The sequence below is a fragment of the Chrysemys picta genome, chromosome 3, assembly GCF_011386835.1.
Source record: "Chrysemys picta bellii isolate R12L10 chromosome 3, ASM1138683v2, whole genome shotgun sequence".
Taxonomy (NCBI): domain Eukaryota; kingdom Metazoa; phylum Chordata; order Testudines; family Emydidae; genus Chrysemys; species Chrysemys picta.
In genome coordinates, this window is record NC_088793.1 from 34,585,008 (window position 1) to 34,601,013 (window position 16,006).

Sequence of the window (16,006 nt, forward strand, 5' to 3'; positions counted from 1 at the left end):
ATGCATACAAACTGTTATATTGGTGTTAAGATCTGTTTTCTCTTAAATGCTTTGGTTCTATATAAATAATACTTTGCTTTAAAAAGACTGTTTGGTCAATATATTAACCACTGGTCATTGCTTCTGGAGGGAGCGAACTGTAGCATCTAAATCTAAATCAGGCCTGCTGAGGCAATCATGGTTAATGCCAGGGGACGGAAGCCCTGCTCTGGGAGTGGGAGAACCATCCTGAGACGGGTAACAACTCAAGGCCTGAGGGGGGATGCACTTGGTGACACCAGAAGGGGTCTGAGGTGCAGTTAGCCCAGTAAGTGTGATAGGCTGCACCATTTTAACAGGGGTGAGAAAGTCTGTCTTCTTGCTTAGTGTAACTTTCTAAAATGTATGTGTAGTAGCTAGGGTTGCCAACCCTCCAGGATTGGCCGGGAGTCTCCAGGAATTAAAGATTTAATCTTTTAAATGAAAGATTATGTCATGTGATTAAATCTCCAGGAATACGTCCAACAAAAATTGGCAACCCTAGTTGTAGCTGTGCCCTGCTGAACTTTTCTATAGCAGTTTGTGGTGAAAACAATATCATTTGAAGTTTGCTGTGACTGCTTACAAAGATATTATTTAATATTTATATTCTAATAGTGCCCAGAGGCCCACTCAGGATTAGAAGCTCATTGTGCAAGGCATGAGACGCACACAAAGAGAAGGTCTTTGCCCCAAGGTGTTTATAATCTAAGTAATCTTAAAAATATGCCAAATTTGAGAAATGTTTAGAGATTTTTTTTTTTTTTTGTTCCAGCATACTCCAGTAATCACCAGAAAAATGAAAGCTCAGATACAAAATGGCCATCCTGGTGGTGGGTCAACATCTCACTCCTTTGCTATGTAGGGGATCTGGGGTTTGTAATGAACTCTGAACTCCCTGCTGGCTGGACAGGAGGAGACACATTGTGCCATAGAGAGAACATGGTTAATTTGTTGAGGATAGTAATAGTTCCATTGCCACTCATATTCACTGCTGGTAGATTCTTGAAGGGTCATGAAGAAAAATCTTGGAGGAAGCCATATATTCCATTGCCTAGGTTGAAAGGTTAACACTGCAGGGTGTTAGTGATCTGCACCACATGCACTCCTATTAATAAGGACTTGAAACCTGAAATTTTTTTTGAAAACGACTACATTGGGACTACAATTAGGCCCTTACACAGTATAGCTCTGTCTTTGCAGAATGTGTCCTACATTAATAATTAAAATTATTCTTCTCTTTTTCATGTTACTAAACTTCAGAGACTTTGAAAGCTAGGGCAGGGTAAAGTTGCCCAGACCAATTCTGTGTGACTCAGCAGTTGTCATTTTAATGAGCAGGTAAAACAATTATATCATGGGCCATGCTCTCTCTTGAGTAATCTAATCAAGATACATCTGTCAACCACAAATTAATTTTTTCCATATAAACAGAAACATTTTCTTCAAACTTGTCCTGATTTTATAAAAAGTAAAATAATAAAAACTATGCTGGTTAACCCTCCTTTTTGACCAATACACAACCAGCCATATAAGTAACCATCTGCAAATGACATTTGTTTTTATAAATCATGTGATATTTGCATAACTAGAATATCTTTATGAGAACGACTCTTAATTTTGAAATAAAAACTACCGTATATGATCATACCAAAACACTATATACATATACATGGTATGTTATAAACATAAACTCACCCATATCTATACTTTTTCATATTGAAGCAGTTCAAATTAAACATAGTTTAAATCTATATATCAGAAGCTAGCAATTGTAGAAAATTGATAAGGGAAGCTATGGAACACAAGGAGCAATCTATAGCCAGTAGAATTAAGGACAGTGAAGAGTTTTTTAAATATATTAGAAACAAAAAGAATCCTAAAAATGGTACTGGTCTGTTACTAGTTGGAAATGGTAAAATTAGCAATAATAATGCAAAAAAGACAAAAGTGGTAAATAAATATTTCTGTTCTGTATCTGGGGAAAAACAGATGTAGTTATATCATATGATAACTCTTTCCATTCCTCTAGTATCTCAGGAGGATGGTAAACAGTAGCTATTAAAGTTAAACATTTTAAAATCAGCAGATCCAGGTAACTTCCATCCAAGAGTTTTAAAAGAGCTGGTGGAGGAGATCACTAGACTGCTAATGTTGATTTTCAATAAGTCGTGGAACACCAGGGAAGTTCCTGAAGAATGCAAATGTTGTGCCGATATTTAAAAAGGGTAAATAGGATGATCTGGGTAGTTACAGGCTTGTTAATCTGACATTGATCCCAGGCAAGATTATGGATTGGCTGATACAGGACTTGATAAATAAATAAATTGAAGGAGCTCAATGTAAATAATGCAAATCAACATGGGTTTCTGGAAAATAGGTCCCATCACACTATCTTTTGTTGATGACATTACAAGTTTGGTTGATAAAGGCATTGACATATTATACTTAGACTTCTGTAAGGCATTTGACTTGGTACCACATCATACTTTAATTTTATATTGTTCTGATTTTTTAATCAATGTGACACACTTAATTGGATTAAAAATTGGTTAATTAATAGATCTCAAAATGCAATTGTAAATGGGGAACCCTCATTGAAGAGGGGTGTTTCTGAAGGGGCGCCGCAGGGATCAATTCTTGTTAAATGTTAACATTTTTATCAATGACCTGGAAGAAAACAAAATTGTCATTTATAGAGTTTGCAGAAGACACACAAAGTGTGGGAGTGATAACTAATGAAGAGGACACGTCACTGACAAAGTGAGCTGGATCACTTGGTAAACTGCACTCAAGCAAACAATATGCATTTTAGAATGGCTAAATGTTAATGTGTACATCTAGGAGCAAAGAATATAGGCCATATTTACAAGATGGGGGACACTACCCTGGAAAGCAGCGACTTTGAAAAAAGATTTGGGGATCATGGAGGATAATCAGCTGAACATGAACTACCAGTGTGATGCTGTGGCCAAAAGATCTAATGCCATCCTTGGATGCATAAACAGGGTAATCTCAATTAGGAATAGAGAGGTTATTTTACCTCTATTTGGCACTGGTGTGACTGCTGCTGGAATACTGTTTCCGGTTCTGACATCAACAATTCAAGAAGGATGTTGATAAATGGCAGAGTTCAGAGAAGAACCACAAGAGTAATTAAAGGATTAGAAAAACATGCCTTTTAGTGATAGACTCAAAGAGCTCGATCTGTTTAGCTGAACAAAGAGAAGGTTAAGGAGTGACTTGATTACAGTGTATAAGTATCTGAATGGCAAACAAATATTTAATAATTGGCTCTTCAGTTTAGTAGAGAAGGGTACAGAATGATCTACTAGCTGTAAGTTGAAGCTAGACAAATGGAAACTGGTGTAAATTTTTGACAGCAAGGATGATCAACTATTGGAAAACTTACCAAGGTTCATGGTGAATTCTTCATCCCTAACAATTTTTAAATCAATATTGGATATTTTCCTAAAAGATCTGCTCTAGCAATTATTTTGGGAGAAATAGGGTGACCAGATGTCCTGATTTTATAGGGACAGTCCCAATATTTGGGGCTTAGTGTTATATAGGCGCCTATTACCCCCCACTCCCTGTCCCGATTTTTCATACTTGCTGTCTGGTCATCCTAGGGGGAAATTCTATGGCCTATGTTTTGCAGGAGATCAGACTAGATGATCACAATGGTCCCTTCTGGCCTTGGAATCTATGAAACTGATGAACAGACAGCAAGTGTTAGAACATAGCTGCCATTAGTAAAATCTATTTGTAGCATTTTTGGGGGGCAAACAAGTTATCCAGTGGACTGCAATTTTTGTTGTTAAACAATTTAACATCTTTGCATAGTTTTAAAGCACTTTGTGTAAACAGCAGAACTGAAGTTCATCATCCTGTGTATCTAGAAGACACCACTAAATGCAATAATTGCATCATTTTTTTGAATGCAAATGAAAAAGAAAAACAACAATGCATTCTTGAAAGTGAAGCCTGCAAGTTTATTTTGTCTTCCTGGTTGTGCAAGATCTCTGTTAACTAGTATGTAAGGCATGGTAGAGTAATAAAACATGCCAGACACTAAAAGGCAAAAACCTAGTTCACAGATGTTGTAATGTAAGGAGATAATTTTAGGGGGTGAATGGGGTGAAAAGGCTGGATTTGTTAGAGAGAGGGGATACCTATGGAGGCCTTTTCTGTGAGCAATACCATGACTTCATTACCATGTCAATTCTGGGAAAGGGCTCTGATTTAACACAGCAGTTGGCTGGATCCATATGGAGCTGATGAACCTCTGAATGAATAGTGAATGGAAAAACTGCTGGAATCTGCCTTCAGCTTTGTTCCCAGGATAACCAATGTAAAAGGCCTAAAAGCAATACTGCACAGATGGTATAAAGAGGTAAAAATCTGCAGGATTTACTTTTTTTTTTATCCTACCCTGCATATTTTGTGTGGGTGTGTTTAAATCCATATTTCAGTTTCCCCAACTCCATTTCTTTCAATGTCTTATTCACAATTATTTTTAGAAAATCAGCTTTTGGGAGGTAGAAAGTAAACCAGAAAACATGTGTAGCAGTAAACATTTACATAAAAATAACATTTTAAATACCCAGTTTTGTATGGTATAGAAATAATTGAAAACATAATTATGAAATCATGAAAAAGGATAGTAAAAAGTCTGAAAAGTTTGGAATTACTTTCTCAGTTCACTTTATGTTGTGGGAATATGCAGATGTTCGCATTTACACAGTCATGTATGTCCACTACATGCCTTTATAGTCTGAAGCATCATCACAAGTGCCAATACAGTAAATCAAAAGACTCTCTGGCATTATCTAGTTTCCTTTCTGGCTTTAAAAGTTAGAACAGATGTCACAAGAGAGGACAAAATGGATTTTACCCACCGAGAGGAGCTTTTCTTGCCATCATTAATAGGAAGCTCCTTGAAATGCTAATGTACACAGTTTGTGTTGCCGGGTTTGCATAGAGATGGTGGGAAACAGCTCTGATCCCAACAAAACCTTTTGTTATTAATCAAGAAAAATCTGCTCTTCTGAAACAGCAAAGCGCTTGAAATGGTGTGGTTACTTGCAATGTGGAGATCTCTATAGCAATGTCAATCAATGTAATAACTGTTGAACAGTTCTACAGGGTATGGCACATATAGCAATTTTTTTCAGTGATTTTGCATACACCTCTTACTTTCCTTTGTCATTACAGCCTGGCTATTTACAGTGAAAAGAGCACAGGGTTCACGTTTCAGTTTATTTCTTCAGAACTGTCATTCTTTAAAATCTTGTTTCATTTCTTGGCAAATCTAAAGAAACAAGATTGGAAAAGCACTTTGAAAGGGCAAGCTTTTTTTTTTTTTAATTGAAGAAATGAAGCAGGGAGCCAAAGTTTGTCTGATTTAATGATAATACCCATTTACGATATTTTGCTTGGTTAGTATATAGAATCATGGGATCTTATGAGCCATTCTACTATACTTATGTACTGTCAAATATTAGGGTTTGGTTGTGCTTGCCTTGATAGCAGAGGAACTTAATAATTGTTAGTGACTTTCAAAGGAGCAGATTTGGGCCCTTGCTTTGCGAAAAATGAAGTTTTATGTCTTAAGAAATGTATATAAAGTTCTACTTGGAAAAACTATTATCTGCTGCCAGTCTGTAGGTGTGCCATTTCAGATAGTAGCCTTGTCAGAAGCATTTCTGACCCAAAGTGAAGGGGGTAATGTAACATTAAGAATATGAGTTAAAGACACAAATGCAGAAATAGCCTGAATTAAGATGAAAACTCTGTGCTCAATATTCCCATTCTTACTCATCAAGTAGTCCCACTGAAATCTCTAGGCCAGATTGTGATCATGGTTACACCAAGTCAGTGGTTCTCAAACTTTTGTACTGGTGACCCCTTTCACAGAGCAAGCCTCTGAGTGTGACCCCCCCTTATAAATTAAAAACTTTTTAATATATATTTAACACCATTATAAATGCTGAAGGCAAAGCAGGGTTTGGGGTAGAGGCTGGCAGCTCGCGACACCACATGTAATAACCTCGTGACCCCCCAAGGGGTCCCGACCCCCAGTTTGAGAACCCATGCACCAAGTTCTCTCCCTTATGCAACCTGTTACACCTAAATTCCACCACACACATTATACATCACTTCACAAACATTGAACGGAGACTTCAATAACCAAGCACAAGTGTATTTGAACTGAGACTTCAATAACTAGGCACAAGTGAATGAATTAAGGATGTAGAGTTAGCCCAGAGTTTAAGCCTTTTTTAATTTCCTTGATTTTGTGGCTCTAAAGCAGATATTTAACACTGCATCACCATGGATTATTGTGATTTAATTTCTATTATACTTTTTAATGATGGTACTAAAAAAGAAAGAACATAGTATCTGTTTCTTTATTATTATTATTATTATTTATTATTATATTCCATGCAAGATGTTTGATGAGTTATTCTATTGTGTACAGAAGATAGTTTTTTTTAAAATGTGTATTGTTTACTTGCTCATAGTTCTGTCTGGTGATTGGAGGGAAGAAGATCCGGGGAAGGGGTGAATGGAAAGAGTGGATTGTGTGGAAATATGTGGAGTAAAACTGAGCGAGAAGGATTGGAGTAGGGAGACTAAAGGGAAGAGATCAGTGGAAAAGGAGAAAGATAGAATGGTGTTGGGAGGGGAAGAGACAAAAAAGGAGGAGGAGTTGTGTGTTTGGAAGTGTAGGGTACAGTGGCAGGAAAGCATTACTCCTCTCATTTCAGTTAAGAGAAACAAAAGAGTTTCTATCATAAAGCGTGTTCTCATGCTCATAATGTCTTCATTTATTAGCTAGAATTTTTCTTGCTCGCTCTTTGCTTGTAGATCTATATGTTTTTAAGTTTTAGCAAAATCCTTCCAGCTATTCTTCTTATTTTTTTTACAATGGGTAAAATCCCTTTCCCATTAGGGGAAAAATTTTAACCGTGCTTTAAAAAAATTACTCACAAAGTCTGCATACAAAAACCGCTGAAAGTTGAAACTTGGCTGGACATAGCACTTATGGAGAGTGGTAGTTGTTTGTTTGTTTGTTTATATTACCCATAGCACCCAGAGGCTCATTGTGCTAGGCAGTGCATACATGCACCCATATACTCTGTCCCTAGAGATTACACTCCAAGAAGATAAGTGGCATATGGACAATTGTATGAAGTATCAAATATACTGAGTTCTTGTATATGTTTGCTTTTAAAACTATTATATATTGCCAATTCTTGTGATTTTTACCATGAGTCTTTCATTATAAAGCCCCAGCTTCTAGAGGCAAGTGATTACATGAAATTTTCAGTTTTCATTAAAAAAAAAAAAAAGAAAAAAAAAAAAAGAAAGGGAAGTTTCTGTCCTTTGTGGTTGCAGAGAAAGGCCTGAAAATCTGGACCTGATCTACACTTAAAAATTTTGTTGGAGTTGCTGTGTAAGTTAGGAGTGTGGAAAAAATCACCCCCTTAACTGACATACCTATGATGTCAAAATCCCCAGAGTAGACCCATAGTTATGTGGGTAAAAATGTCCTTTTGCCAGTATAGCTCATTTTGTTTGGGGAACTGGTATAAGTTACAGCATCAAATATACTCTTTTGCCGATACAAGCTGTCTCCCCCCTGGGAAGGCTTGCTGGTATAACTATCCTCCCTCTGTGCTGTGGCCAAGTTCTCTCACCACAGCACCTCCACCACATTGCAGTGGGTGAACCTGTGCTGACTTGGTCAGTGTTAACTTGTGGGGAGCTGCACTGCAGGTCTGCGAATCCCAGTTCCCATAGAGGGGATACTGTGAGGTAGGTGGGAGCATTCAGCAGAGGGAACCATTGGGACACCTAAAATAATTTTAGGTTTTTAAAGGTTCAAAGTTTTTGGCACCTAAAATAATTCCTACAGAGCATGCTCTGTGGGCATCTGCTAAGATTTCTTTTGGTCAGAGACTAATGAAGTTCTGCCCCCTTTGTGACATCACTGCACATTCCCTCTACTTGGGGTGGCTAGGAACAAGCTTTTCTCCTGGAAAAATCTCTGAGGGGGATTGTAGGTGTCTCCAATCTGCAAAAGATCTTTCTTTAATATTAGGCCCATAAGAAACCTGCTGAACACACAGAAATTTAAAGCATTTTCTCCTAGGTAAGGTCTTGTCTTGTCTTCATACCAAGTCTCACTGGTTGAAGTAAAGGTGTACTTTAAAACTGATTTAATAAAAATGCTTCAAAACCCCATAGGGACACTCTTTTATATTGGTTTCAACCTGGCTTCTATTGGTTTGGCTTGTGCTGGTAAATGTATAGGCATAAGCTATCGATTTTAAACTGATAGCAATGTGTTTCTACAGGAGTCTGCACCTGTTTAATTTAACCTGATTTTAGTTAAACTAGTATAAATTACAAACTCTGTGTGTAGACACAAGATGTAAAGATCTCCATGAATGGCTAAGTGGTAACTGACTGCTTACCTGCACAATTTCCCACAAATTCTACTCTCATTTACAGTGGTACAAATCCTAAATAACCTCCCTGCAGTTGATGAAGTTACTCTACATTTATACCAGTTTAATTCCGAGCAGAATTTAGACTTTAATTCCCTCTGCTGGAGAGGTATTATGTTCTTTCACTCTGGGTATAGGTACTTTTGTATTAGGGCTCTGAAATGCAAACATTTGCTACCATGCATAATGCTTCCACATTATTAGTAGTCCCACTGAGGTCAATGGGTCTGATTCTATGCTGCCTGGTCCCTTATGTTGTCGTTTACACATGTGGAAGATGAGTCTATATTGATACTAAACCAGAATTCTCTATTCCCTTGCTGTACTGGTACAATACACAAGGTACAAGAAATCAGGCCCCATTTGACTAGCACTCACTGCTTTCAGCACGTCTCCTGGCAGTAAGTATATGTAGGATGAAATCCCTGCTTTGTGCATTAAAATAATAATTTTAAAAATAGAAGGAATATGTGTAAATTATTTAGGACCAGCGCCTAACTTCAGTGGGACTTCTCATTGGAGTAAACTTAATCAAGTGTTCACAAGATCAGGCCTTAGTCTGTTGAAAAATGCATATATGCAAACAGTGAAAAAGGGCAGTCTTTTAATATATTTAGATCAAACTTCCACAAACTTTTAGGCTTGTTATCACTTCTGCTTTCCCTGTTTTTTGTTCTTCAAACTTCCACAGTCAGGTAGCACCCTGAAAGCCGCTATGACTCCAACACCTAACATGGCCTCATAAACCCTGCGGACATTAAACTACGGGAAAACAGATTGGGTTGGTAAAAATAAGTGTGCATGTTCTCACAGAACCTGAGAAAATCACACCTTCACTTTGTTAAAAAAAAATCTGTTTGTGCCACTCCAGTAATCACTTCATAACTGGTGGGATAGCAGAACATATGTCTCAGAAGTGACTGAATATAAAAGCTTCTACCTCTAATCCTGTTTTCTTTAGGAGAAAAAAATACCTTTTCAGTGTGTCATCTTGAAAATCAGTGCCAAGGATTTTCTGCTTAAAAATTACAAATGAAATGTAAATTGGTCATGAAAGCTAAATGAAACAGTTTTTTTAGAAGGTGTATAATGTAGCAGGATCATGTACTAAGCTGGAACAAAGATTATAAACCGTGGGCCCAATCCTCTACTCCTTACTCCTCTCATTGGTCTGCTCTTGCAAACACTGAGCTGCTGTAATAATGTGCTGAGCTACCTCCCTTCTCATAGCAGGCAATGGGATTTTAGGGCACTCAGCACCTCTTAGGATCAGTCCCAATGTTTGTAAGTTTAAAAAGTCCAACTCCTTTTTCAAATAGACCTCTTTGTTCTGATGTACCCAACGACTGGAAGATAGCTCACGTAACGCCAATATTTAAAAAGGGCTCTAGAGGTGATCCCAGCAATTACAGACCGGTAAGTCTAACGTCAGTACTGGGCAAACAATAGTAAAGAATAAAATTGTCAGACACATAGAAGAACATAAATTGTTGGGCAAAAGTCAACATGGTTTCTGTAGAAGGAAATCGTGTCTTACTAATCTATTAGAGTTCTTTGAAAGGGTCAACAAAGATGTGGACAAGGGGGATCCAGTGGACATAGTGTACTTAGATTTCCAGAAAGCCTTTGACAAGATCCCTCATCAATGGCTCTTATGTAAATTAAGTTGTCATGGGATAAAAGGGAAGGTCCTTTCATGGATTGAGAACTGGTTAAAAGACAGGGAACAAAGGGTAGGAATTAATGGTAAATTCTCAGAATGGAGAGGGGTAACTAGTGGTGTTCCCCAAGGGTCAGTCCTAGGACCAATCCTATTCAACTTATTCATAAATGATCTGGAGAAAGGGGTAAAAAGTGAAGTGGCAAAGGCTGCAGATGATACTAAACTGCTCAAGATGGTTAAGACCAAAGCAGACTGTAAAGAACTTCAAAAAGATCTCACAAAACTAAGTGATTGGACAACAAAATGGCAAATGAAATTTAATGTGGATAAATGTGAAGTAATGCACATTGGAAAAAATAACCCCAACTATACATACAATATGATGGGGGTTAATTTAGCTACAACAAATCAGGAAAAAAGATCTTGGAGTCATCGTGGATAGTTCTCTGAAGATGTCCACGCAGTGTGCAGAGGTGGTCAAAAAAGCAAACAGGATGTTAGGAATAATTAAAAAGGGGATAGAGAATAAGACAGAGAATATATTATTGCCCTTATATAAATCGATGGTACGCCCACATCTTGAATACTGCATACAGATGTGGTCTCCTCATCTCAAAAAAGATATACTGGCACTAGAAAAGGTTCAGAGAAGGGCAACTAAAATGATTAGGGGTTTGGAAAGGGTCCCATATGAGGAGAGATTAAAGAGGCTAGGACTTTTCAGCTTGGAAAAGAGGAGACTAAGGGGGGATATGATAGAGGTATATAAAATTATGAGTAATGTGGAGAAAGTAGATAAGGAAAAGTTATTTACTTACTCCCATAATACAAGAACTAGGGGTCACCAAATGAAATTAATAGGCAGCAGGTTTAAAACAAATAAAAGGAAGTTCTTCTTCACACAGTGCACAGTCAACTTATGGAACTCCTTGCCTGAGGAAGTTGTGAAGGCTAGGACTATAACAGCGTTTAAAAGAGAATTGGATAAATTCATGGAGGTTAAGTCCATTAATGGCTATTAGCCACGATGGGTAAGGAATGGTGTCCCTAGATTCTGTCAGAGGGTGGAGATGGATGGCAGGAGAGAGATCACTTGATCATTACCTCTTAGGTTCACTCCCTCTGGGGCACCTGGCATTGGCCACTGTCAGTAGACAGGATACTGGGCTAGATGGACCTTTGGTCTGACCCAGTATGGCTGTTCTTATGTACAGATGTATCCTGGTCTAAGAGATCCAGTTGTTCCTATCTTTGTTTTGCTAGAAATATATTTTTAAAACATTAACAAAGTCAGCACAGACAAGCTTTATTTTTGTAAGGATTTTTATACTTCACTAGTGAAACATAGCTCCAGTCTGGTCAAGTAGGCTTTCCCTATCTCATCTTCTGTTTCAACCTGTGGCTTTGGGACAATCCTCCTTTGCCCAGCAGATTTGGCCTTGTGGTAATGTGAGATGATGTATTCAACTAAACTCCTAAGGAAGTTTCTTTTGCTGATATGTAATTTTGGTATCAAAGGATTTGGAGCTTTAATTTAGTTCCCTGCTATCCATTTTTGTTGATGTAGATTTCTTTTTCCTCTCTTTTAGTAGTAATCTATGTGTGGTCAAAATGCCCAATGACTGCATCAGGGCAGCCGGACTAGGGCTATAAAGTATATTGTTGGGACTTAGGTGAAACTCCAGGGATAATTCTTTAGGCATTTTATTAGCCATTGCTGAGATGGCAGAAGTAGAGCCGTGTCAACAAGGATGTTGTGAATGGTTTTTGTAATCCTGCTGTAGTTAAAGTATCCTGCATGCCACTGTTTCATAACCATTTCTTAGTAATCCTTTTGTGGTGACTAGAAACACCTCTTTTCAAACATACCTTCTGGACTCTGAGCCATGGTGGTAAATATTAGGTAATGGGAAATTTACAGAGGGATGGTTAGAATGGGCAATAGATGGGACTTGAACATTGACCCACTGGGGAGAGGGGGAAAATGTTTGTTTTTTCAGGAATTTAGGGTGGTTAAGTAGTTAGTAACTAGGACCCTCTAAAATGCATCAAAATTGCCCTCTGATGGGAACACTGAAGGAAAAATCCTAGTCTAATGCTAAAGGTTCAAAGTGGGGAGGAGAGAGAGGCTATTTAGTTTACAACCAATGAGGTGATACATATCCCTGATGTAATCCCAGTGAAATTAATGTGACACCAAGACAGCACTGGCCCATGGTGTCTATGATAAAAACACAGGCAATGCTAACTTCAGAAGTTTTAGTCCCAGCAAAATTCTTTTTGGCAGGGCTGTCATCTCCTCAGTTTCTCTTTCACCTTTCTCACAGATCCCATCAATCTCTTCTCCTTCCCCCTCTCACTAGTGGAGTGTCAATCAATGTGCTCAGACACTTGCAGATCCTGAGAGTCTCGTGTTAAGCCTGGGGCTGTTCTGTGGATTGTGGGCTCCCTGGGCTGCTGACTCTGATTGTGAGATGTGACCAGATCATTCAATTGGGTTTCATGTAGGTCAGCATCTTGGCTACACATCTCATCCAGAAAGCAGCACCTTGGTTCTTGGCTGGAGCATTAGTGCAGTTCTGACTCAGCAGGATATGTGCCACTAAGAAAGTCAACCAGACCATAAACTGCAACACCATGGTTTTACCTTCTAGACTTTCCATCTCCTTACCTTGCTTAGCTATTGTACCCTGATATCACAGGGTAGCAAATAACCTGAAGACTTAAAAATATACATACTGTAAACATTTAGAAACAGCTGGTTTATTAAATGAATCTCTTTCTATTGCTATGGAGCCAGTGCTTCCTTGATGGCTTATATAGCATGTTGTACATTAACTAATTTGTGTTTCATAGTAGTGAGAGAACATTCATTATTTAGGCTACACAGGATTTTCTGGCCTTGGCTACTGTATGTTAATTCATGTAAACAAGGTTTTCCTAAGTAGCATTCAGCTATGATTAGTATTCATTAATAAAAATTATTTATGGCATGGTGGTTTCTGAGAATCAACCCAAAATAATTGCATATAGAGTAGCACTGGATATAGTCATGAATATTATAACATTTAAATGCTTGTGGTGACTGCATGCTCTAGATCGGGGTGGGCAAACTTTTTGGCCCGAGGGCCACATCGGGGAATAGAAATTGTATGCCAGGCCATGAATGCTCACAAAACTGGGGTTTGGGTGTGGGAGGGGGTGCGGGCTCTGGGGTGGGGCTGGGGATGAGGAGTTTTGGGTGTAGGAGGGTGCTCTGGGCTGGGACCGAGGGGTTTGGAGGGCGGGAGGGGGATCAGGGCTGGGGCGGGGGGTTGGGGCATGGGGAGAGGCTCAGGGGGTGCAGGGTCCAAGCGGCTCTTACCTCAAGAGGCTCCTGGAAGCAGTGGCATGTCCCTTCTCTGGCTCCTATGCAGAGGTGTGGCCAGGCGGCTCTGCACTCTGCCGCATCTGCAGGCACTGCCCCTGCAGCTCCATTGGAGCGCGTAGGAGCCAGAGCAGGGCCATGCCGCAGCTTCTGGGAGCAGTGTGGTGCGGCTCCCGACCCAGTGCCTTGGCTGGAGTGGGGGCAGAGCTGCGTAGTGCTGCCCCAACCCAGCGCTCTGACCGGAGTGGGGCCGAACCATGTGGTGCGGCTCGCGGGCCAGCTTAAAACGGCTCCTGGGCCAGAGTTTGCCCACCCTTGCTCTAGATGTCAAATTAATTGTAGATAAGACATGGACATCCTAAAATAAGAAAATAATGTATCAAATTTTATGTCCCATAATTTTGAAACAGGCTCAGATGAAGACTAATAGAACTATGTTCTTGAAATCTCTATTACAGTGATGAAAATCTATTAGAAAAAAGTTCTATTCTGTTTTGCTCTTTTCTGCCTTTTCCTCTTTAATTACCTTTGTTCTTACTTTTAGTGTCAGAAATAAGTCACCAATTTCTGCACTCCTTAACATATGCAAAGATTAGTTCATCATGTTTATCTGAGTGGCTGTGTACCGCTCCTTTCCCTCCTCCCCCTCTTTAGATAGCCAGGACTCTGGTGGTTTATTTTTGCTTAATTTCGAAAGTTTCCAATCCACTGGTAAAGTTCAGTATATTTCTGTAAACAGTAGAAAAGTAAAGCTGAGCTGTGTCTTTAAATTTGACTAAAACCAGATAAAATTGTATTGAAAGGATAATTGTACCAAGTCACTGAAAGACCAGAAGGCTCTGTTATGCTGGATACAGTGAGAAACCCATGGAAACTGGTCTGTAACACTGACCAACAGAGTGCAACAGTGTATTTTAAATTCACATTGGAAACCAGTTGTAACAAAATGTGAAAATGGTAACTTGCCTGTATTTAAAGTGTAGATATACTTAATGAACATCCTTACCACAAATATCAATGTTTATTTTCAATAGCAAACTGGTTGGCTGGTGGTTGTGATTAATCAGATTGTAGCCTGGTCATGGAAACTCTATTTCAACTATGGGCTTAGAATCCCCGTTCTCCTTCTGAGAGGGCCTTTGAAGAGACATGGCTACCTACTGTGTCTCTCCTCTTTCACGTTTCCTCTGAGTCAGAGCTGTATTGAGATGGATTCAAGAAAAAAGGTGTTCATTTTCTCCTTGCTGAAGCCTCCTTGACTAGGGAGGGATATTTCAAGCATGGTGTCCTGTTCTTGCAAACTGGGCATTGAGTCAAACAAAGTTGAGTCGGTCAGTGTAGATGGTACTGGGAAAAGAGATGACTTTGCAAGGGGAAAGGGAAAAATATAAACTAGCCAATTTCCAATCATTAAAGATAGCTTAGTATGGATGAAAATCTGGCAGCTTTTAAAAGATACATTGAGTTATTTAAAACTGGATATCAAGTTACTGTAGTCTAGAGCTGGCTGAATAATATTCATGAATAGTTTTTGCATCAGTTGATGCAATTGTCACAAATACATTTCCCCCTCTTTGACCAGCTTTGTGTATGGCTGAATATTATTCAAATAAATGATTCATAAATTTTGAGCAATCAGTAGATAATTTATTCAGAATTAATTTATTTTCATTACTCAGTCAGCTTTCCGGTAGGCTGTGGATGAAATACTCCATAGTACCCTACTCCAGTTGACTTCAATAAGGCCAAGATTTTACTGAGTGAATAGTTTTCTTGGGGGGAGGGGGGGAGGGAGAGGTCAAAGCAATTGCTTTTTCTTATAGAACTTCAGTTTAAATATTAATGGTGAATACTTGGCTGTAAATTTGTCAGTGTGCAAAGGAGATTCAAGACTGAGTAGGAATTACCTACGTTTTTATTAAACAAATCTCTTGAAGTTTCTTCTTTGAACATGGGTATGCCAATTTGCAGGTAAGGTGCTTCCTCCACTTCCTAATCTATTGAATTCATGGCCCTGCATGCTGTTACCCTCCATCTGCACAGTTTGTCTTCCACACACAAGAACCAAAGCCAAAACCACTTATTGTCACAAAAATCCCATGACATTTCTTGCAGAATTAGTGGTCTTTAGGCTCAGTGTCCTGGCCAGTTTCCAACTTCGATAATTATTAAAACTGGCAGAGAAAAATGTTTGAATTTTCTAAATTTGAAAAAATATTTAGAAATGATTTGTAACTTTTTATGTGTTCTGTTTTTCAACCAGCATAAAGAAGAGTTGAAAATTTTTAAAAATTCAACCCAAAAAATCATTGTAAGTTTTTCCCTGAAAATTTCATTGCATTTTTCAATTTGTTTTGCTAATTATAATCTATCTACCTACATTCCACCTGGGAATCTGACATGTTTCTTCACTTCCTGTCCTAAACCTGTGTCATGTAA